The sequence below is a fragment of the Mesocricetus auratus genome, unplaced genomic scaffold (genome assembly GCF_017639785.1).
Source record: "Mesocricetus auratus isolate SY011 unplaced genomic scaffold, BCM_Maur_2.0 Super-Scaffold_100691, whole genome shotgun sequence".
Lineage (NCBI taxonomy): Eukaryota > Metazoa > Chordata > Mammalia > Rodentia > Cricetidae > Mesocricetus > Mesocricetus auratus.
The window spans coordinates 34646767-34670234 of NW_024429267.1; the positions used below are offsets into that span (position 1 = coordinate 34646767).

Below are 23468 nucleotides of genomic sequence, written 5' to 3' on the forward strand. Positions count from 1 at the left end.
AAACACTTCTTGTCCCCCTCCTCCCAGTAAGGCCTACATGCAAGTTCCCATTTTCTTTCCATCCTTATTGTCTAAATGCTAATTCCTGGTTTTGGCCCACCCTTTGCAGGAGGGCCCTGGGAACGTAGGCTTCTGACTTTGGTGGTTTTCCACCATGCCTGCCACTAGTATATAAGGCTCCACTCTTGTTAAAATAAATGCCATTCTCCTTGTAACAATGAGCCGCTATCTTTGTCTTCATTTACATCCTTAGCCCTTCGCCTAGGATCGTTGTTAAGTGTTGTAGCCTCGAACACCAACTTGCTACAGGGAGGGGAGGGTTCTTGATGAAACTACGTCTTGAGTGAACTAGGCAAGCACATGTCCACTGATCCAGACCTCCAGCCTTGCCGTGTACAGGTCTCTCTTTCTTAATTTTTTTTTTTTATTTTAAGACATTTCACTGTATAGCCTAGACTGGTTTCTATCATACACTCCTCCCGCCTCAGTCCTCCTATCTAATATGCATTTCTAAAGAATCAGGACAGTGGGGCTGGAGATGGCTCGGCAGTTATGAACATTGCTGCTCTTTCAGAAGACCAGAGGTCAGTTCCCAGCACCCACACAGGGACTCACACCTTTCTGTAACTCCAGTTCCAGGGGATCTAACACCCCCTTCTGGCCTCTGTAGGCACAGCAGTTATGTGGCACGTGGATATACATGCATACAAAACATCAATGCACATAGAAAATAAAAAAATTAAAAATAAACAGTGTCCCTGACAATATAGATTCCAACCCTATGGAATCATAGTCCAAATAAAATCTTTCTTCTGTAAGTTGCCCTGGCCATATCACAGCCACCAATGGAAAAATAACTAATATCATCAGGTTGGCCCAGAACTCGATATGCAGCCCTTGATGATCTTGGGCTTGCAATCTTTCTCCCTCAATCTCCTAACTGATGAATGGGATCACAGAAGTGTGCCACCACACCCGGCTGAAGTTTATTGTTTGAAGGTGATATTGGAAGGACAGCACCCCCTGGCTTGTACCTGCAGGAGAGAGTAGAGACTTTCTTAGAAATAAGGACTTTGAATAGTGGTGCAAAGCTAGATGAGGCAGATTCTTAAACTCCAGGCTAAACAGTGAAATGCGACTTGGAACATTGGAGCTACTGTTCTGTTCTCAGCAAGAAGTTGAGGAGGAGGCAATTAATGCTATGTTCTTTTTGCACTGGTTTATTTTCTTTTAAATGTGGATTTTATACCCCCCCACACACTTTTTGATTTTTGGTTTTTTGACACAGGGTTTCCCTGTACAGCTCTGGTTGTTCTGGAGCTCATGCTGTAGACCAGGCTGGCCTTGAACTCAGAGATACACCTGTCTCTGCCTCCTGAGTACTAGGGATTAAAGGCATGTGCCACCATCACTGAGTTTAGGCTCAGAAACCTGTCTTCCTATTTTGTAAGTGATGATTAATATACAGGGATTATTAAAAACATTAAGACATAAAGGTCATAGAAAACTAGTTGGAAAGCCAGGCATTGGTGGTGCACGCCTTTAGTCCCAGCACTCGGGTGGCAGAGACAGGCAGATCTCTGTGAGTTCGAGGCCAGCTTGGTCCAGGACAGCCTCCAAAACAATACAGAGAAACCCTGTCTCAAAAAAAAAAAAAGAAAAAAAAAAGAAAAAGAAAACTAGTGGGAACTAGATTGAACTGGTTGGAACTGGATTAAACCAGTCAGAACAGGTCTGACCAAGTCTGAACTGAATTGAGCTGGTCAGAACCAGTTGGGACCAGATTGAGCCTGTTGGGACCGGACTGAACCTTACTGAACCAGTCTGAGCTGGTAGGATTGGTCAGAACCAGACTGAACTGAACTGAACACACTTCCTCAGAAGCTCCTGCAGACTGTTTTCTACCCCTGCACAGCTTGGACTTACCTCACTTGAAGGGAGTATGCATCCTTATTCCCTGATTCAAAACTATGTCAACTGTGACTCTGTTTACGAAATACTTCTCTTTGTAGACTCTGAGGTCACGTCTCTGGATTTCTTAGCCCACACAAACAGGTCAGCACCCGCTTGCCAATGCCTTGGCCGGGACTGCCTCTCCCCTCAGTGACCTTGACCTCCCACCGTGTCAGAGGCCAGCTCATTACTCACCAGTTCCATTTGTTCCTCTCTCTTCTCTGAGTTAGGTGTGGCTTCACGGGTGAGTTCTGGACATATAGTCCCCAGCCTGCACACTCATGTTCTTCCAGTCAGATGGAGAATGCCAGAAGTGGGTGGTGAGGCCTTGGAGCAACACCGGTGGAGAACTCACACCACAGATTTGAAAGCCAGAAATAAGCCTGCTCCATACCCCTGCCTGCCCTCCCTCAGCTCTCTCCTCGCCTTACCCTCCTCCACTCACTCCCTTTCCCTTTTCTGTGGTAACAGCACTCCCTTCTTTGGCCCCAACCCTTATTATCTGTGGTATTTTTTTTCTTTCCAACCTTCAACTCCTTGCCCCTGCCTCTTTCCAAATCTGGCAAAGCCAGAGGGAGACTAACTTTCTGCCTGTGCCCAGCTGTGTTCACACAGGGTACACATCCAGACCCTGCCTCTCTGGAAATGAATGAACAAATAGCCCCTGAGGCCAGGCTTTGTTGAGTACTGGCAAAAGACCTCCCACGCAGCTACCGGAGCTTTCTTTCCACTTCTCACGTCTTTACTCTTCCACTTCTCCTTTCCCTCCCCTGAAGGGACCAGCGCCCCTACCCCCAACTTTAGCAACCGTGACAACTTGCAGAAAAGACATGTAGGCCTCTGACCCAGCACATGTCTGACCTTGCTGGCCTGCTCTAGTCACTAGGAGGTCAGATGCCCTCCTCGTGGCAAGGAACCAATCAGAAGTTAGATGGCAGGACTCTGGGTGGGGTTTATCGCTCTGGGCGAGCTTTACAGTGAAGTGCAGAGCATAGCAACCACCCTGGGAGGGTCTATAAACCATAACAACCAGTTGACCAGTCAACACAGGACAGGTCATCTAAGCCCAGAAATTTACCAATCCTGAGACTGTTGTGTACCCCTAGACATACCCCTTATGCTGTCCAAAAAGTTCCCTGCCTTGTAGTTCCAGGGGGCCTCTACGCCATGATGAGCAGACGAGGCGCTAATGGGGTTAGCTCATTAAACAATAAAAGAAACCCTTGTTCTTGCATTCACACACACACACACACACACACACACACCCCACAATTTAAAATTTTTTCATTCAGGATGTTTTGATCATATTCTTTCCTTTTCCCTAATTCCTCCTAGGCCCTCCACTTTGCCCATCTATCCAACTTCATGTTCTTTCTGTCTCTTAAAACAAAACAAAACTCATTTCTTGTTTCCATGTGTAGCTCCATTCTTCACTTCCCTTTACAGTAACATTCTGGAGTTTTCTAACTTCTGTTTTCACTCCCTTTCCTTCTCTTCTCCCTTGAGTTCACTCTAGTCTTTGCTCATCTCTTCCTCTCTACCTAAATGGCACTTGCAAATGTCAACAGGGACTTTACAGTGCTAATTCACTGAGAGTTTCCGTCCCTTCTGGTCCTCACTGTGCTTAAGCAACATTTAACACACAAGATCCGCTCTCCTTTTATTTTGTCATTGGTTTTCTGGGAATTTACCTCCTTGATACTCACTCCTCTTTATCCACCATCACTGCTGGTTTTTTGTCTACTCAACACAAATTTGAGGGTTTTTGTTTGTTTGCTTGTTTTTGTGTGCCCCCCCCCCCAGAGTTTCTCTGTATAATAGTCCTGGCTGTCCTGGAACTTGCTTTGTAGACTAGGCAGGCCTTGAACTCACCGAGCTCTGCCTGCCTCTGCCTCCCAAGTGCTGGGATTAAAGGTGTGCAACTCCACTGCCCAGGAAGGGAAGAGGGAATCTTAATTGAGAAAAATGTCTTCATAAGATTGGTCTGTAGGTAAGTCTGTGCAGTAACGTCTTGATCGGTGATTGATCTGGGAGAGCCCAGTGTGCCTGGGCAGGTGGTGCTAGGTTACCTAAGAAAGTAGGTTGATGAGGAACAAGCTAGTAAGCTCATTTCTCCATGGTCTCTGCATCAGTTCCTGCCTCCAGGTCTTTTTGCTTTGAGCTCCTGCCCTGGCTTTCCTCAGTGAAAGAGTGTGACCTGAGAGCTGTAAGCTGAAATAAACCCTTTCCTCAACAAGTTGCTTTTAGACATGCTGTTTTATCACAGCAATAGAAATTCTGGATCCAACCTCAAGGCTTGAAATACCACCCATCTGCTGATTTCTTTCAGATTTTAGTCTAAACTTCTGCACTGATGTTAGCTTGTGTGACCTCACCCCAACTTCTTCCTATTGTGGGAATTACTATAACTATGTAAAGATGTGTTACATTTGTTTAATGATGTAAGGATGTGTGTTTAATTATGTAAAGATGGGTATTTTTGTTTCTCCTTACCTGTCTAAAGCACCAGCTAATAAAAAACTGAGCAGCCAGTAGCTAGGCGGGAAAGGGATAGGCAGGGCTGGTGGTCAGAATAAATAGGAGAAGAGAATGAGGGACACACCTGGACTAGAAGCCAGACAGCTGCCAGGCAGCCATGGAGACAGCAGGAAAGTAAGATATACAGAGAGAGAAAGAGAGAGAGGCAAAATATAGATAGAAACAGGTTAAAATGAGAGCCAAGGTAAGAACGACATTCATAACTAGTAAGTTTCCATGTCATGATTTGGGAGTTGGTTGGTGGCCCAAGAGAAAGCCTGCTACATCTTTCCCTTGCTTATGTGCTCCAGCTTTGCAGGTCCCTGTTTGCTTCGAAAGTCCCAGTCCAGCCCAGCCTCACTTAGAGTCTGTTCTTGCTGTCTCCTCTGTCTAGAGCACTCCTTCCTGAATGTAAATGTGCATGTGGCTGGATCCTCATCATTCAGGATTGAAAGAACAAACAGGTAGATAATTACATGACTTGAAAGTTATACTTATATTGCATTGATAATAGTATATTACTAATTATCCATCTAATCTACTCATATATATACACATATATATATGTATATATCCTTGACTTTGGTTGCATAATACTTTGGAGAGATTTTAATCTTCAAGAAACCAAATAGCGCTAGGCAGTGGTGGCGCACGCCTTTAATCCCAGCACTTAGGAGGCAGAGGGAGGTGGATCTCTGTGAGTTCGAGATCAGCCTGGTTTACAAGAACTAGTTCCAGGACAGTTTCCAAAGCCACAGAGAAACCCTGTCTCATAAAACAAAAAAACAACAATAACAACAAAAGAAACCAAATAGCTAGGCTGAAGGCCACTTTCTATCTTCAGGGTGTTTTGCTTTAAATCAGAAACTAGACATTATAAGTCACAGTCTCAGCCAGGTGGTAATGGCATTGATATAAGTCCTTAATCTCAGCACTGGGGAGGCAGAAGCAGGCAGAACTCTATGAGTTCCCATCCAGTCTAGTCTACATAGTTCCAGGACAGCCGGAGCTATACTGAGACCTTGTCTTAAAAGAAAAGAGGGAAAAAAGGAAGTTATAATCTCATTTTGTTTTGATTTTTTGAGACAGGTTTCTCTGTGTAGCTTTGTAGAGACCAGGCTGTCCTCAAACTCACAGAGATACACCTGCCTCTGGCTCTGAGTGCTGGGATTAAAGGCATGTGCTACCATCACCCTGGCTGTTGTGTGCATGTGTGTACAAGTGTGTTACAGATGGGGTCCAGTTGTGTGCATATGTGTGTTATTCATGAGGTCCTGTGTGTGTGCATGTGTGTTATAGATGAGGTCCTGTGTTGTGTGCATGTGTGTTATAGATGAGGTCCTGTGTTGTGTGCATGTGTGTTATAGATGAAGTCCTGTGGGGTGCATATGTGTGTGCATGTGTGTTATTCATGAGGTTCTGTTGTGTGCATGTGTATTATAGAATAGATCCTATTGTGTGCAAATGTGTATGCATGTGTGAAATAGATGAGGTCCTGTGTTGTGTGCATGTGTGTGTATGTGTGTTATAGATGAGGTCCTATTGTGTGCAAATGTGTATGCATGTGTGTTATTCATGAGGTCCTGTTGTGTACATATATATACAGATACAGATACATATACATGTATATATATGCATGTGTGTGTGGGAACTGGGGATCAGCATAATTATCCTCCTGATTTCACTAAGCCAGGAGACTGCTCAAGCAATTTCATTAAATTTAATGAATCTCATTAAAGAATAGTTGTTTCCGTCCAGAACTGGATTCCTGTGCAGCCACAGAGAAAATGGAGACTCCCAGGCTGGCATTGCCAAGACAGTTTGTGCATGAAGGGAAGCGACTGCTCTTCCCTCCCTGAGGGAGACCCGGGGCTTTATTGTCTAAACATAGTAAAAACCTGTAAGAAATAAATAATGATCTCTTCCCTCTCCCCTGTCTCCTCCTCTTTCTCCTACCTCCCTCCCCCTCCCCCTGCTCCCAGGAGATCTTGTCCCTTTCCCCTTCTCCGGAGATCCATGCATGTCTTTCTTAGGGTTCTCCTTGTTTCCTAGCTTCTCTGGGGTTGTGGATTGTAGGCTGGTTATCCTTTGCTCTATGACATGAAGGATGAGGAAGGTCTAGTTGGGGGAAGAACAGAGAAGGAGAGCAAGGAAAGAGACACCTTAATAGAGGGAGCCATCTGGCACTAGGGAAATCTCCAGATATCCACAAGAGTGACCCCAACTAAGACTCTAAGCAATAGTGGAGAGACTACCTTAAATGTGATTCCCCTATATGAGATTGATGACTACCTTAAATGCCATTATAGAGCCTACACCCAGTAGATGATGGAAACAGAAGCAGAGATTCACAGCTAAGCACTGGCCTGAAATCCTAGAATCCAGTGTAGAGAGGGAGGAGTGATGAGCAAAGGGGTCAAGACCATGCTGGGGAAACCCACAGAAACAGCTGTCCTGAGCAAGTGGGAGTTCACAGACCCCAGTCTAACAGCTGGGGAACCAGCATAGGACTGAACCAGGCCCCCTTGAATGTGGTTATCAGTTGGGGGACTTGGACAGTCTATGGGGCCTCTAGAAGTGGAACCAGTATTTATCCCTAGTGCACAAATGGGCTTTGGGAGCCCATTTCCCATGGAGGGATATTATCTCAGCCTCAAATGTTATGACAGACTTAGATGATCCCCCATGGGAGGCCTCACCCTCCCTGAGGAGTGGATGGGGCTGGGATAGGGGGGTTGGTTGGGAGAATGGGAGGACATTTAATTAAAAAAAAAAAAGGAATAAGTAATGAGTGCCATGAACCTGCTGGTGCTCATTAATGAACGTGCAATCCCTAAGCCTCATCCTGAAGAACAGCTCAGCAAGGAACTTTAAAAACAGTTCCCTGTTGAGGAGGCTGGAGGGATGGCTCAGAGGTTGAGGGTGCTGGCTGCTCTTCCACAAGACCTGAGTTCAATTCCCAGCAACCACATGGTGGCTCACAGCCATCTGTAACAAGATCTGGTGCCCTCTTCTGGCCTGCAGACAGAAACACTGTATACTTAATAATAAATAAATTAATAAAAAAAACCCAGTTCCCTGTTGAGTTGTGTGCCTTGTTCAGTGTAAGTGCAGGTGCATGCAGGGTCCAGAAGAGGATGCAGAGTCCCCTGGAGCTGGAGTTATAGGCAGTTGTGAGCTATTTGATATGGGTGCCTGGAAATGAATTTGGGTCCTCGTCAAGAGCAATTTGTGTACTTAGCCACTGAATCATTTCTAACGCCACCATCCCTAACTTTTTTTTAGTGATCAGTGATCAAGGCAACTAAAATCAAATTAGTAAGGAAAGCTGATTTTTTTTTAATTGTTTGCTTTTGAGACACTGTCACACTTTGTATACCTGCCTGGCCTGAAACTCACTATGTAGATTAGGCTGGCCTCGAACTTCCCATTATCTGCCTTCCTCTGCCTCCCCAATGTGGAGATTACAAACTTGGGCCACCACATCCATCTTTAGAGCACTTTATATCAAGAAACATTATCCAGGTATAGTGGTACAAGCCTGCAACCCCAGCAGTTGGGACACAGAGGCAGGAGATCGGTGAAGGAAAAGTGAGGACATGGTGACTCCTAGGCATGGTTGAGGAGACAGTTTGATTGTAGATATGAGAGAAAACAGCCGGAGGTGTCTGGAAGAGTTCACTCTTAACTGGGCCATGAAGTGAAGGGGGCGGGGGGAGAGGGGGGGAGGAGGGGAAGACAGAGAGAGAGGGAGAGGGAGGGAGAGGGAGAGAGAGAGAGAGAGGGAGGAGAGGGCAAGAGAACCAAGAGATGGTAGCTCAAAAAGGCTAAAAAGAGAAGCTGGGGGAAGGGAAGCAGAAGCCCAGCCCCTGGGAGGGAGGAGTTTAGGGAAGGGGGCGGGGTGAGAAGTGCAGGGAGGAGCCACAGTCACTGAGTGACACCAGTCCTGGGTTTCTTTGGGATTTAACATTTGGTTGTTGGAGATCATCCTCTGTTCTACATAGCTTTTGAGTTTGAGGCCAGCTTCCAGTCCAAATAAAGAAAAGAGTAAAGGAAAGAAAGAAAGAAAGAAAGAAGGAAGGAAGGAAGGAAGGAAGGAAGGAAGGAAGGAAGGAAAGAAAGGAAAGAAAGAAAGAAAGAAAGAAAGAAAGAAAGAAAGAAAGAAAGAAGGAAAGAGAGAAAGACCAAAGGAGCTCAGTGTGGCTCAGTTGTGGAGCACTTCCTAGCATGTGGATAGTCCTAGCTTCACCCCAGCAACAAGCAATAACATCAAGACAAATTAAAAAATTACACGTGGGCTGGAGAGATGGCTTAGAGGTTAAGAGCACTGCCTGTTCTTCCAGAGGTCCTGAGTTCAATTCCCAGCAACCACATGGTGCTCACAACCGTCTACAATTCAATCTGGTGTCCTCTTCTGGCATGTAGGCAGAAAAGTGTATATGTAATAAATAAATAGATAAATCTTAAAAAAAAAAAGAAAAACCAAAAACAAAACAAAAAAAATTACACGTAACATATGCTGGTTTTAATAATGTGTAAATAGAGTTTCTATGGTGATGTATATCATCAGTTCAGTCTTTCCCCCTTAGGATCTTGTTCAGATTGCAGAGCACTTGCCTGGCACTCAAGAAGCCCTTGGTTCAATCCCCAGCACCACCTACACTGGCCATAGTGGCTCACACCTGTAATCCTAACAGTTGGGGTGAAAGCAAGATCAGAATTCAAGGTCATCCTCATCTATACAGGGAGTTCAAGGCCAACCTGGGCTATATGGGGCTCTTCCTCAAAACTGAACATTGTATTATTAAATATAATTTTGCGATGTTTTCCTCTCTTTTGTTAAACATTGTTCTACCACACTGCACGTGCTTTGACAGCATTTCCATATGAATGTATAGGGATCTAGTTAGCTGGTCCCTCGTTGTGACTGGGCTGTCTCCAGTTTCCAGTATTATAAGCAGAACTTTGGAGTGTATTGCCACACTATTGTCTCACTGCTTCCTTAGGGTGACTTCCAGAGAAGCAGAGGTGGTGGGCCAAGGGGAAGAACATCGTCCCAGTTTCTGATTCTTATTACCAAATCATCCAAACATGGCACTAGTCACGTTCCTGCCAGTGGTGGATTGTAGCACCCTGAAACACTGCAAACACAAAACAAACCCTAGAAGTTGGGTGACTCCTCTCTTGGGGGCCCCCTCCCCCAGTCTGCCCAAAGCCTAGTACTACAAGAGGGAGCCTCTGGCTGGTTCAGTCCCTGCAGGGAGGTCTTGCTTGACCCTGGCTTAATCAGTAGCTCCCCTGCAAACAGCCAGCAGGTCAGAGAGACTGTCAGCCACACACACCGTGGGCTCATTTTGCTGGGCACCCTGCCTGCAGCTCCTCCAGGCCCACCTTCTGGGAGCCTGGCTGTGCAGCAAGCTGCTGGCCCACCCAGCTACCCGCCCCTTCTAGCATGGCCTGCAGCTGTTGGCTCCACTGTCTTCTCCAAAATCGCCTAAAGATCGGGGCCTGGACAGGCGTAGAAGCCCTGAGAGCAGGCAAGGGTGCCTTGCCCCTCCCCGGCACAGAGGTGGACACCCCACCACACACACACACACACACACACACACACACACACACACACACACACACACTCACTCCAGCTTGAGGTTTCTAAAAGCCTAGGCCCAATTATAATTGATGTCACAAAGCTCAGCACTTTTCCCTCCATTTCCCCCAAATCTGAAGGAAGTGAATAAGAATCCTTTACATGCTTTTAAGTATTTTTTGTGTGTTGCTATTGTTATCATAAGTCAAATCGGAAGCAGAAGGGAAGGGAGGCCTACGGGAAGCCTTTGACCTCTCGTTTCTTTACTAAGTCAAGGTCCCCGGCTTGTGTGGCAGGCTTTTAATACTTCCAGCGGAACTGCAGACAAGGTGGTAAGGGTGGGGAAGGGTGTGTTTGTAGGGAAAACATTGTTTCTGGATAGTGGAGAGATAGAAAACACCTGTGGGTTTGTAAAAATGACCTCTCATTCGGCATGGGAGGGGTTGCCCAGCACCGTTTCCCATCACAGTTTCAACTGGAAGCACCCTGGTGTCTATTGGCACCGAAAGAGAGAAATGAACAACAGAGCATTCACACGATAGACTAACGCAGCAAGGAAAACCCAGACTACCCTCGTCCCAAACGTGGAAGTTGCTGAAAACGCATCATTAGCTGCAAGAAGGCTGGCACCGAAGATGACCTTTAAAATGACACCGTTCACACAAGATTCAGGCGACAAGCAGCTACGGTGTATAGACATGGTTGCAAGGTATAAGAAGGGAATGGATTCCGTACAGGAGAGGAAGGGGTCATGAGAGGGCTTCTGGGTGCTGTTGGCGAGCCTCTCTTCCGTCTTCCATGCAGCCCAGGCTGGCCTCAGACTTGCGGCAATCTTCCTGCCTCAGTTTCCAGAGTGTTGGGTCGCAGACATGTGACATCACACCAGCTTTACTAGCTTTCTTTTTCTCTTCCCTCTTTCCCCCTCCTTCTCCTGCTTGTCTCCACCCACCCCTTCCTCTCTCTATCTCCCTCTTTCTCTCACAGGAAGGGTACTGTGAATTACTTTTCTTATTTCTGTGACGCAGCACAACTTAAAGGAGGAAGGGCGTGTTTGGCTCACTCTGAGTCTCTGAGGACGCACAGCCGCTGCGGAGGGGAGGGCACGGTGGCAGGAGTGTGCAGTGGGAACTCCTCGCCTTCCCACTTTTTCATACAGAAAAATATTTCTTTTGGATAACATGCTGAGCCATTTCTTGACCTGGGGATAAATCACATGGGATTTCCTTTTTCTTTTTCAAGACAGGGTTTCTCTTCGTCGCTCTGGCTGTCCTGGAACTCACTTTGTAAACCAGGCTGGCCTCGAACTCACAGAGATCCATCTGTTTCTGCCTCCTGAATGCTGGGACTAAAAGTGGGTACCATCACTGCCTGGCTCACATGGGATTTTTTTTTTAATTCAAACATTTCTTCAGTACTTTTTTTTTTGTTTGTTTGTTTTTCAAGACAGGGTTTCTCTGTATTGTTTTGGAGGCTGTCCTGAAACTCATTCTGTAGATCAGGCCTCGAACTCACAGAGATCCGCCTGCCTCTACATCCTGAGTGCTGGGATTAAAGGCATGTGCCACCAACACCGGGCCCCAAACATTTCTTCAGTACTTTTTTTTCTTACATTTTGTACAATATGTATATGTGTGTGGTGATATATATGATATGTTGTAATAAATATGATATTGTGATATATAGCACAGTTTAAAATTTGTGTATTTTTCTTTTTGTTTTTTACACTAATATGTATGTGACATATACTGGTGTGTGTATGTAATTTTTTCTTTCCTTTCTTTTACTGCAGTCTCTTCATACTTGAACTTGAACTCATGACGAGTCTCAGGATTCTGAGTGATTCTCCTGCCTCAGCCTCCAGAGAAGCTAGGACTACAGCTGGGTCTCATGGTGCCTAGCAGTCTACCTTCTTGTGTCCATCTGTGTCTAGAAATGGGTCAGTGTTGTCTGGGGCAGGCAAGTCACACCTTGACACATTCTCAGGCTGTGACATGATCAGTGACCGTTCTGGGTCTCCCCTTCTTGGTTCACTGTGGCAGATGACTGTGTATCTGTGCCAAGTCCCAGAAGCAAGGTCAAAGAAAAGAAAAGGCCAACATAGCAGGGCATTGCTATCGTCAGCCTTCTCAGGGCTAGGGTGTGGGTCAGCGGTAGAGCGCTTCCCCGGCCTGTGTGACGTCCTCGATTTGGTTTCAAGCTCTGACAGAGGCAAAAACAATAAAGAACAAATAAGCACAGAGTAGCAAAGAGCACAGAGATTCATCCCAGTTTAAAGGGGATAGCCAGCTCTAGAGGCACAAACCTGTGCTCTCAGCCACTGGGGAGGTTGAGATGGAATGATCATTTGACCCTAGACAGCTAAGAGTTCAAGCCCAGCAGGAACTGTCAAAAAAAAAAAAAAAAAAAAACCAGTGTGTCATGGGTGTGGGCAGAGGATACCCTATTGAACAAAAATTCCCATGTGTTGGAGGCAAATAGACGGGACCAAGCCTGAAGATGCTAGAAGACTGAACTTACTAATCCTTCCTCCCAGGGCTCCGCCCCACTTCTTCCAGCTCCGCCCACTGCCTGCCTGCCACCCTCTCCTAACAGTGCCATTGTGCTAAAATCTACCAGAAAAGCAGATGGCACCAGCAGCGCCATACCAAATTGTCCTCTGACCTCCACATACTTGAGCACACGGGTACACATTCATATGCAAGAACATGTACACCAACACACAAAACCCCAATAATAATTTAACTAATTCTAAATTTAAATATAAATTTCACTAAACTTAAAAGTAACTAAAGTGACTTACCTGTAAATAATGTGTGTGTGTTCACCTATGTGAGTTCAAGCACACTAACACCACCGTGCGTATGTGGAGATCAGAGGACAACCTTAAGTATTCACCTCCCCATGGTTGGAGATAGGTTCCTTGTTTGCTGCTGCATTTTCTGGGCTAGCTGGCCCTTGAGCTTTTGGGAATTCAATCTCTATCACCATGTCACAGTAGGAGCAATGCACTTGCAGACACTTTTGCTGGCATATCTAGGGTTATCTGGGTTCTGGCAGTGTCTGCTCAGGCCCTCCTGCCTTTGTAATAATTGCTTTACCCACTAAGACAGCTCCCCAATCCAGTATTTTACAAATTAGTAATTAGTTGTGAGCATATCATTAATCATCTCAGCACTCCTGGAGGATGGGTAATTTCCTCTCCTTCCATGTCGCAGATGAGGAGCAACAAGGTTATGAGACTGTCTCAGTTCCGGTTTCTATTGCTGTGAAGAGACACCATGGCGACTCTTCAAAAGGAAAACATCTCGGTGTGGTGGCTCACTTACAGTTCAGAAGTTCAGTCCACTCTCATCATGGTGCAACATGGTGGCTGTGCAGGCAGCCATGGTGCTGGAGGGGCAGCTGAGTTCTACATCTTGACTTGCAGGCAACAGGAAGTGGTCTGACGACACACTGGGCATGTCTTGAGCATATATGAGTCCTCAAAGCCCACCTCCACAGTGACAACTTCCTCCAACAAGGCCACACCTACTTCAACAAGGCCACACCTCCCAATAGTGCCATTCCCTTTGGTGGCCATTTCCTTTCAAATCATCAGAGACCAAAAACACCGTTAGCAAGAAGTAGGATTTGAGGCCAGGCTGGACCGACAGCCTCCAAAACAATACAGAGAAACCCTGTCTCATAAAAAACCAAAAAAAAAAAAAAAAAGTATGATTTGAGGCTGGAGAGATGGCTCATTGGTTAAGAGCACTTGGCTGCTCTTCCAGAGGACCTGGGTTCAATTCCCAGTACCCACATGGCAGGTCACAACTGTCTATAACTCCAGTTCAGTTCCAGAGAATTTGACATCTTCACACCAATGCAAATAAAATAAAGTTAAATAAATAAATAAATAAAAGGGGCCGCACGCCTTTAATCCCAGCACTCGGGAGACAGAGGCAGGCAGATCTCTGTGAGTTCGAGGCCAGCCTGGTCTACAGAGTGAGTTTCAGGACAGCCTCCAAAACAATGCAGAGAAACCCTGTCTCGAAAAACCAAAAAAAAAAAAAAAGTAGGATTTGGTCAGACAGTGTAGGCCTTTAATTCCAGCTCTTGGTAGGCAGAGATAGCAGATCTCTGTAAGTTTGGAGCCAGCCTTGTCTACAGAGTAAGTCTCAGGACAGCTAGGTCTACACAAAGAAACCCTGTCTTGAGAAACAAAACAAACAAAAACAGGTGGGATTTGAACTTCTGACTCTTGAAGCCATGTGCTTTCCTTTTCCCACTATTCTTCCTCCAATCAGCCAGGTCACTCACTAGCAACAATTACTGTTTATAAGATTATTCATCTTTTGGAAATAGAGCCTGGGATTTGTAAACTTTTAGGGCTTTCAAGATAGCTCAGTGGGTAAAGGCGCTTGCTGCCAAGCCTAACAACCCGAGTCAGATCCCTGGACCCCACATACTGTAAAGAAAGAACCAATTTTTTAAAGATGTCCTCTGTCCTCCACATATATGCTATGTCATGTGCAGCCCCTCCACATAAATAATAAATAAATAAATAAATAAACGTGAAGACAAAACAAAACAAAACTTTTACCTTTGAATGAGATGTATAGATCAGTTAGAACTTAGAATCCCAAAAGTAAATAACTTTATTTAGGTCTTAGGCACTGAAATTTGGGAGACATGGGTTAAATGATGCTAAGCAGTGTGCCAGGGAAGGAAGGGAAAGTCAGTGTTTTTGTGTTGAGAAGGACAGGGGCTTACATAGGTGGTAGATATCAAGAAAGGTGAATAAACAGAATATAACTTCTATAAAACAAGAGCCAATGGTGCAGATGCACACACACATTTTATTGGGGGTTGAAACAAAACTCTTACGATGGTTAAGTAAGTGCTCTACTAGTGAGTTACATCTTTAGCCCTTTTACTATGAAACAAGGTCTCACTAAATTGTCCAGGCTGGCCTTGAGCTTACAATCCTCCTCCCTTCAGGTCCTGAGTATCTGGGATAATAAATGTGTGCCACCACCCAGCTCAATAGCCTCTTCATATACATCTCAGGCCTCTGGCACAGAAGTAGCTATATGACCCATTGCCTAGGCTCCACAGGCCCATTCTCTCTCTCTCTCTCCTATGATTTAATGAAGATTTTTCAAAGTTTCAGAACACAGGCCAGCCATATTTATATTTTCCAGAATTGAAAATTATGAGCAAATTAGTATTCAGAACACATTTCAGAGACACAAGTGACCCACGGTGTTGGTGACAAATATTCTATCTGCTGCACTTGTGAAAATGACAGGAAAATACCAACAGATGCAACATTGGAACCTTCAATATGGAACTGGGAGACTGCCTGGGAAAAGTCAAGGATGTCTGCTCTGCCCTCAGAGAGAAAATGAAGTTTCAAAGGGCAGAATTACAGTTTGGTTTTACAATCTTACTACACTTTGTTTCTGAGTCTGGACTTGGTCAACCTTTCATTACATGAAATGCAATTAAGTACTCCCAAGAGAACAGCAGAAAAAGTTGTGGGTTTTTTTTTCCTTTTATTTTAAAATATCTCAAGTTGTCCTTAAACTATGTAGCCAAGGATAGCCTTGAAATTCCTATCCTCCTCTGTCTAAAGCACTAGGACTGGAGGCTGGACCATCCCATCAATTCAAGTGGTCATGGGGCTTGAACACCAAGCCTCTCTTGTGCTAGGTGAGCTCTGTCAGCTGGGCTATTCCCCTGGCCTGGAGCTGGGTTTCGTAACTTCAGAAGAGGCGGAAAGAATGCAGACAGTGGATTGGCTGTCAGGAGGAACAATAGAAAAGTGGCTGTTGGGGAGGCTGCTAGTCTTGTGAAAGGATTAAGACAGAGGGAACTTCCTTGTCCTGACTCTCGAAGCTGGCCTGTGGGGGAAATTTTGACTCTGATCTCTCTAATCCTGATTTCTCAGAAGGTTGAATAAACGGGGTAGTTTCAGCTTGTTGGGCAGGAAGTGGAGCATGAGTGATTCCATGTTTTAGTTTGCTCTGCTGGGGCCTAGTGTGGGAGTTTATTCCAAATCAAACAGCCCCGGGGAATTTTTGTTTAATGTCTGTGATGATGGTGTGGTAGTGAAGCCTGAGCAAAGAGAATCAGGGACAGCCACAGGCCTCAGAGAACAAAAGAGTTAACAAGCTGTAGCCAACAGGTCTGATTCCTCAGAAATTGGGGTGCTGAACATTGCATTTAGAGGTAGAAAGAAATAATAATGTTTAATAATCATAAGATCTGCCAAAAAGCCACTAAAATGCATGCCTAGGCAAAGAAAATTTCCAGGCATACCTGTAATTCCAGTTTGAGGCAGGAAAATCTGGAGTTTGGAGTTAGCTTGGACTATGTGGAGAGTTCAAGGCTAGTCTGGGCTACATAGGATGGAAGGAGGCTGAGATATCCCACCAGAGACTAAGAGAGAGGGAATGAATTTGGTTGGTGTGTTCAGTGTTTTGTTTTTTAACATCCTTCCTAAATTGCCTTCTTGGTGTCCCTCAGAAGTGGATGAATTACCTGGTCAGGGAGCCTTGGGAGTGCCGGGGAGAAGGGACAGGATGTCACAGCTCACAGTCCAGACATCACAGAACACTTCTGGTGATTCCTTCCTGGTCCCAATAAAAACATGCCCCAGCTCATGGGATTTATGTTGCTGGGAAGCTTTGGCATCACAGGAGATTAATTTGAAGTAAGGCTTTTCCACAAGCAGAAAAAAAAATGTAATTGAAAAAACTAAGGAAGCAAGCTGAGGAAAAAAAACCAAACAAAGAACAATGGTTGGATGATTCATGAGGTGGGGTTCTCCTTTCTCACACACACACACAATTATTATTCCAAGATTGCAATCTGCCCGAGGCTGTCTTATTCTTTAATGACCGTATTCTCTTTCAGAATTTTAAGTGTAGGTTAAGCCTGGACCCAGGCAAGAGTAGAAATGAAAGGTCTTTGTTATAAGCAGGTTCTCTCAGGACTGCGGCCATGACCCCTTGGCCAGCCCTGCAACTCAGCCACAGCCGCCCCTGACTGGCCACATGGTTCATTATGTATTACCACCTTCGGGAACATCATGGCGAAAGAGATTTTTTTTAAAAACCTGCCTTGGTTTGCTCCAGAGACTTAGGGGACTCTGCAGCTGCACTGTTACAAGGCCCAGCAACATTTAACTGCCACAGTGAGCACTGTCATTGTTTTAGCCAGTAACCACCCAGGGGCAGCTGCTTCTCTTCAGACAGGAAGACCCCAGGAAGAGCAGTCAATCTGTACTGTTCACAATACACAATGGGTGGGCGTTTGTCATCTGTAGCGCCCGAAGCCTAGAAGTTCAACTCTGACCAGGTTCAGTGGAAAGGACTGTGAATACTTCTCAGAGGAGGCCAGGAAATAGCTTACTCTCAGAATGACAGTTTCTATTCACCAAGTTAGAATTAAATCTTTCCAGTAGGGCCTGGCGTGTAGGTGTTGGGGTGGGCGTCATAAAAAGCAGGCACAAGATTCCAGTCACACACGCGTTACTGGAAAATTGGGTGGGGACCAGCCTGACCTGAAAGGAACCTAAGAATACTTTTCTTTCAGGGGCTAAGGACATGGCTCAGAGATAGACATATTTACAGAATGCATGAAGCCCTCAGCTGCATTCTGAAAACTGCTGGGGCAAGGGGTGGGGGAACCTGTCAAAAATTTAAAACTAAGGGATGGTCTGGGAGTGTCATCACACACTGGTAATCCCAGCAGGTAGGAGACTGAAACTGAAGAATCACAAGTTCAAGTCCAGCCTGGGCTACATGAGATCCTGTCTCAAACCAATAAAAATGGTGATAATCCATAGCTAAATCTGAGTTTGGGAAACTGCCTAGTGAATAAAAAAGGAATAAAAAGGAAAGAGCATGGCTGCTCCTTGGTATGCTGGAGGAGGAGGTTTATTGTAGATAAAAAGGAGAGCATAGCCAGAAGTAGGAGTATCTGGGTGACTACAGAGTAGACATGACCCTGAGTCAAGTGAGGAGATGGGGGTTGGGGAAGGGAGAGAGGAACCAACTGTGACAGCCAGGGAGGCCTCAAAGAGAAGACGGGTAGCCAAAATGACTGGATTATATAAGGAAGGACATCTAGGGGAGGGCAGCCCAGTCACGGGGTTGCAGAGTCGGGGATGGGGTATGCCAGCCAGGAGGACCCAGTTACATGTAGAAAGAACTGATGGATGCTGGAAGAACCTGGTGGTTATCGTGTGCTTTGATATGTAAAATAGACACTGGGCTTGAAACCTAACACCTAGAACTTAGTCTGGGATTCCCCATGAGTTTGTGTCCTTGGTCCAGTTACTCAGTTACCCTCAGTGCCCCTTAACTTGTATGCTAAGTGGGGCTAGGGTTGTATCAATGTCATAGGTCTGGGGCTGGAGAGAGATCAAATGGTCACCTCACAGAACTCATGGAGGAAACTCTCAACAGATATTAGCTGTACACTGTCAAGACTGACAGCGCAGTAATTCCCCAGAGCAGAAATCAGACAGACTTTCAGTTTTTAATGACGCTCTGTGTGCTCTTAGGTTTAAACTTTCTCCTCTATAAAATGAGAGAGCTGGATCAGATAAGATCCAGGCTGAGTTACATTTTGTGCATTTTCCTATTAAAAATAATTAACTAGGGAGTGGACTGCAGCTGTCAATAAAGCACTTGCCTTGTTGGACCAGGACTTGAGTTTGACTCCTAGTCCTCACAGGAAAGTTGTGTGTTTGCACACCCAGTGCTAGGGACAGAGACAGGAAGATCTTAGAGCAAGCTGGCAGCCAGTCGAGACTAACTGGTGAGCTCCAAGGCAATGAGATGTCTCAAAGGAGGGAAATGACAGTTGAAATGAATCCCTGGCCTCCACAGGAGCTCAAATGTTGTGAATGTTGTCTGCTTGGATTAAAAAATTAAGGAGGCCTTTAATCCCAGCACTCAGGAGGCAGAGAAAGGAAGGCAAATCTCTGGTCTACAAGAGCAAGGACAGGCTCCAAAGGCACAGAGAAACCCTGTCTCAAAAAAAAAATTAATGAGATAACTACACCTTTAATGCCAGCATTGTGGAGACAGAAGCAGGCAGATCTCTAAGTTCGAGGCTAGCCTGGTCTACAGAGCCAGTTCTAGGATAGTCAGGGCTACACAAAGAAACCCATCTCAAAAAACCAAAAAACCAAACCAAATTAGTGGGGTGCACAGGAAGCCTTGAATGTGTGACATCCTCAGTAGATGTGTGCTGATGCTGTGGGCGTGGCTATGTCAAGGACCCCAGAGCTCAGACCGAAAGTAAAATGGCAAAACCTTCCATTCTGGTCACGGTGGATGCTCACGGTGTGTACAGAAAACATCCACCATACCTTCATTTATGGTGGAAGGATTGCTCCCCTGCAGAGACTGGTCTTATTGAGATTAGCTATAATCTTGGTCCAGCCTATACCTCAAACCCAGTTCCCTTGTTTATCTGCACATAGCAACTGTGGCACCTTAGTGGGTAACATGCCGTAACCCTGCTTATCTTTTTAACTCTATGTAGTAAAGACCCCGAGCTTCCAGGATGCTGCGGCCTGTCCACCTGATCTCAGCTTCTGTCTGTCCATCTTTTCTTCATTCCCTCACCACCTCAGTCAGAGGTGAGCAGTGTGCCGGTTAAGGCCTCCAGGCATTGTCTGCAGTCCCAACTGTGCTATTGTCACTATGGCCCATTGCAAAGTTACTGTAGAAGGAAAACAAACAAAAACAAAACAAAGCTTGCTCAACTCAGCCAGCTCTGGAGAAACATGATGAACAGGGTTATTCTCAGTTGAAAATACACTGAAAAAAACAGCGTTGTAGCTGGGTGTTGGTGGTATACCCCCTTTAATCGCAGCACTCGGGAGGCAGAGGCAGGCGGATCACTGTGAGTTTGAGACCAGCTGGTCTACAAGAGCTAGTTCCAGGAGAGCCTCCAAAGTCACAGAGAAACCCTGTCTCAAAAAACAAACAACAACAACAACAAAAAAGGCATTGTGTCACATGAAAGGCTTGTATAGTCTTTTCTGCAGATGATATAGATTTACTATGCTAAATTCACCTGACACTTTAACTGGATAGACTTAGAATTATCTGTAAAATCTCAATAAAACACTCTTTGAGTCTCAAAGCAGGAGAATCCAAAGTAGATCCCAAAGAAAAGCTGACTGACTGTAACTCAGCAGCTTAAAAGACATTTTATGTATTTTTCTTCAGGAATAATGGTGGTGTTATATTTTAGCTTAGGAGGTTTGGCACAGAACTATTCCTTGGTTCAGGACATGAGCATAATTGACACACTCATTCTTTTTGTTTTGTTTTTTCAAGACAGGATTTCTCAGTGTAACAGATTTGGCTGTCCTGGAACTTGCTCTATAGACCAGACTAGCCTTGTACTCATAGAGATTTGCCTGCCTCTGCCTCCTAAGTGCTAGGATTAAAGGTGTGTGTCACCACCACTGGGCCAGACACACTCATGCACTCATTCTTGATAGCCTATGTGTCTTATAGACATCTGGAGAGATTGGTGATATACAATAGCTCTGTGTGGGCTCCCATGCATCTTTGGTTCCTTTATACAATGAGCAATGCTTCTTTGCCTCAAATAACCGTATGTGTGTGGGGGGTGTGTGTGTGGGGGGGTGTGTGGTGTGTGGTGTGTATATGTGGTGTGTGTGCGTGTGTGTGTGGTAGTGTAGTGTCAAGGCGTGCACACACCACACACACACACACACACACATACACACACCACATACTGCAGTCACGCTGGCCTGACACTTAGGCTTTTCTGTGCTTTAGTGAGTCCTGGTTTCACATCAGTCTGTCATTTTCAGTTTGTGTAATGCTGCAACTTCCCTGATTGTATTTCCCATAGCTTCCAACAGGACCCCACCCTTACTCTACTGTATTTAGTTGAGGACAAAAGAGGGGAAATATAAATTTCAAGGCTCACAAATGAGCTAGGAAGGGGGAGGGGATGAGCCATATGTCACAGGTAATTATACTATGTAATTATATAGTGCTTTTCCCCCCTCAAAAGTATTTTTGGGGCTTGAATTCATATTATCTTCATTATCCTTGTGAAATAAGTAGGGTGAATATGAGGGAAGGTTGGGTGTTGAAGTTTTAGGCCAAAGATTGCCATTTATACAAATTTGTTGCTAACTATAGAACCCTGAACAGGTTTGTGGCTTTGAGATTCACTTTCCTATCTATAGTGTAAGATCTGTGCTGCCAACTACACAGGGCTGTTGTAAAATCAAATGACAGAATATATACAGAAGATTTGTAAATGATTTAAAAAATTAAATTAAACTATACCAAAGAAACGAAAAAAGAAGGCAGACAAGTGGTAGCTATCCTTGACACTTGACACTTGACACTTGACATTTGACACTTGACATTTGACACTTGACACTTGACACTTGACACTTGCCAAACAGGGCCAAGCAGCCTTGGTGGTAGAGAATACCCTTTATGAAGTTCCCAGCAACTGGTCTTCTGTGTGCTTTCTAAACTTCATTGTTTATTTGTGTGTGCATGACGTATGTGTGTGACTCTCCACCTTAGTTTTTGAGACAGGCCATCTCACAGTTGGTAGGGCACGCCCCTAGTACACATGAGGCCGCAGGTGGATGTCCAGCACAGAATTCACTGGGTATGTTGGCACACTCCTGGAACCGCACTCAGGAGGTGGAGGCAGGATGAAGAGAGGTTCCCGGGCTGTGTGGTGAGATGGATGCTTACTAGACTCTGTCAGACATGGAAAAGAGGTAGGGTAAGAAGCGGGCTAAGGAGATGTGGTGAAGACTTGCAAACATGAAGACCTGAGCTGACTCTTCAGCACTAAGGGAAAACACTAAGTCTTGGTTTTTTTTTTTTTTAACCGAAAACCATGTAGTAGTGAGTACACGCCTTTAATCCCAGCATTAGGGAGTCAGAGGCAGGCTGATCTCTGAGTTCGAAGCCAGCCTTGTCTACAGAGAGTTTCAGGACACCCAGGGCTACACAGAGAATCCCTGTCTCCAAAAAACGAACAAAGCAATAGCAACAATAGGTCTGATGGCATGTGCTTATAACCCAGCGCTAGGAGACAGAGACAGGCAGATCCCTGGGGCTTGTTAGACACACAGCCTAGTCTAACTAGCAAGTCACAGTAAGAGAGTTTGTCTTACAAGACAGGGAGGCTACAGCCTGAGGAAAGACACCTGAAGTCAACCTCTGGCATACATGATGACCTGAGAATATACTCATGAACACGCGTGTACACACACACACACACACACACACACACACACACACACACACACACGCACCACACACACACACAAACACTAAAAAAGAGCCTTTAAGATTGTTTCTCGGAGCCGGGCGTTGGTGGCACACACCATTAATTCCAGCACTTGGGAGGCAGAGTCAGGCAGATCTCTGTTAGTTCGAAGCCAGACTGGTCTACAGAGCCAGTTCCAGGAAAGCCTCCAAAACAATACAGGAAAACCCTGTCTCGAAAAAAACAAAACTAAACTAAACAAAACAAAAAAAGATTGTTTCTCGACTTTTTGGTTAAGTTCAAGTATAAAAACAGCCTTTAAGGAAATTCAGGTGGGCAGATCTCTGAATTCAAGGCCAGCCTGGACTACAGAAGAAGTTTCAGGACAGCCAAGGCTACACAGAGAAACCCTGTCTCAAAAATATATATGAAGGAAAAGAATAACAAAAAGAATCTGTCTATCCGTCCATCCGTCTTCCTAACTATCCATCTCTTTTCTTGGACTCTTGAGATCTGTGAGCTACATACCCCAGTCTAATTTTATTCCTTAAATGAGAGCAAAAACTCGGAAATTCAGCTATCAATAGTATTCATTTAAACTGTAAAGAGACATGATGTGGGACATGCCTGCAATCCCCAAATTTGCTAAAAGAGATGGAAAGTTTAGGGCAAACCTGTGCTAGATAGATTTTTAAAGATAGTAAACAAAGCTTACGGTGTTCAGAAGTATGAAGGGGGCCGGGATTCTCTTGGCTTTGGTAGCTTCAGTGATGCCGTCTGGGATCTGGCTAGTCCATCGTGCCCACCTGCTTCCTTGTGTGCTGCTCTTCTCTGTGAGTGCACAGCTTGTAATCTCAAAACGACTGCAGGGCCAGGCATCACTGCCCTCTCTGAGTGGGACAGAGTGTTTAGAAGGAGTAAGATGTGGCTTTCATGTATCTCCCTCCTAGATTAAGAAAAACAAAGCAAAACAAATGCCATTCACAAATCATTCCAACAGGCCTTTGATGACTGCCCTTTGCCATGACGACGCCCAGACCAATCCCTGGCAAAGGAAACAGCGGCTTAGAACACCCATTGTTACAAATAATCCCACAGTGGAGGCAAAAATCCATCCTGTAGG

At 45.2% G+C, this 23468-nt stretch overlaps 1 long non-coding RNA gene across 1 annotated transcript; it reads right to left on the bottom strand.

The window, feature by feature from the left end:
* Nucleotides 1–963: 963 nt before the first annotated feature.
* On the bottom strand, nt 964–23351 carry LOC121137620. Its single transcript, XR_005874909.1, has 3 exons — nt 23061–23351; nt 2149–2280; nt 964–1034 (listed from the first exon to the last, which is right to left on the bottom strand). It is a non-coding gene; the product is annotated as an uncharacterized LOC121137620 (long non-coding RNA).
* Nucleotides 23352–23468: the final 117 nt, after the last annotated feature.